Here is a 1,320-nt window from a genome sequence, read left to right on the forward strand (position 1 = left end):
TCCTCCTACAGCGCTGTTATTGCAGGTATGACTCCGCCCCCTGTGAGGAAAAGGTGTCAATCAGGGCTCCAATGATACCAACACAAAGAGGGAAAGAGACAAAAACAAGGCGACTTTGAGCCCCGCCTGCATTCACTACATACACATAACACGACACAGGTCAGATGATGGATCACATGACCCTCTATGAACAATAGAACTAATCAAGCCTTATGTTAGGTGATGACCCTCTTTTGTATGTGACTAACCTGTCCACCATGTGGAGGCGGAGCTTATAAGGCTGAGTTCACCTGAAACTCATCAGACTGAAGAAGTCTCTTGGAGGAGAGACGAAACGTTTCACTAAAGAAGAACCATCCAGAGGACCTACTGATTTTTTCTTTTTGATTTTTTTCTACCTGGATTACTGAGATGCATCAGGAAATACATCATACATACAGTATTTCTCCAACAGATTTACCTTTATCATTTTCTTAAATATACATATTGATCTGGCATTTTTAACACCATCTTCCAGATGATTCCATWATTTAATTCCCTGGACTGAAGTACTCCGTTCCTTCAAACTGGTTCTAATTTTAGTTCTCGCAAACATTTCTATCCCCTTCAAATTGAAACAACTCTCTCTTTTAACAAAATGAAGTTGGACGTTTGAAGGTAATGTATTTTTATGGGCCCTATACAAAACTAACAAAATACTATAATCATCCAAARCATAGAATTTCAATAACTTCAACTGATGGAACAATGAATTTGATGGGTGACTGTAATGTTTTCTGGTAATAATTCTTATAGCTCTTTTCTGTAAAATAAAAACAGGATTTGTTATTGTTTTACACACTTTTCCCCAAACATCAACACAATAAATTAAGTGTGGAACAATTATTGCATTATACAACATAAACAGTGCTTTATCATTAAATAAATCCTTTACTTTGTATAATACTGCAGTGGATTTTGCTATTTTTGTTCTTAAATGATTTATATGATGTCTAAATGTCAGACCCTCGTCAATGATAACACCCAGAAACTTTACCTCACTGACTACAGATCTCACACCAGTGGTGGATTTAGTGGTTCGTATAATTCTGCTTTTATTTTAATTATGTCAGTGTTGGTCCTCCGTACTGCAGAAGCCTGATAATCATCTGTTCATTCATATCAGGTGTGTTGCAGCAGAGAAACAAAACATGCAGGGCTGCGGCCCTCCAGGACCAGGACTGTCCATGCCTGCTTTAGCCTCACATCAAAAGTCAAACATTTTAAAGGGCCAATATTATGTGTTTCTCAGGCATATATTTAAATACTATACCATAATAA

Source organism: Austrofundulus limnaeus, unplaced genomic scaffold (assembly GCF_001266775.1).
Source record: "Austrofundulus limnaeus strain Quisiro unplaced genomic scaffold, Austrofundulus_limnaeus-1.0 Scaffold179, whole genome shotgun sequence".
NCBI lineage: Eukaryota > Metazoa > Chordata > Actinopteri > Cyprinodontiformes > Rivulidae > Austrofundulus > Austrofundulus limnaeus.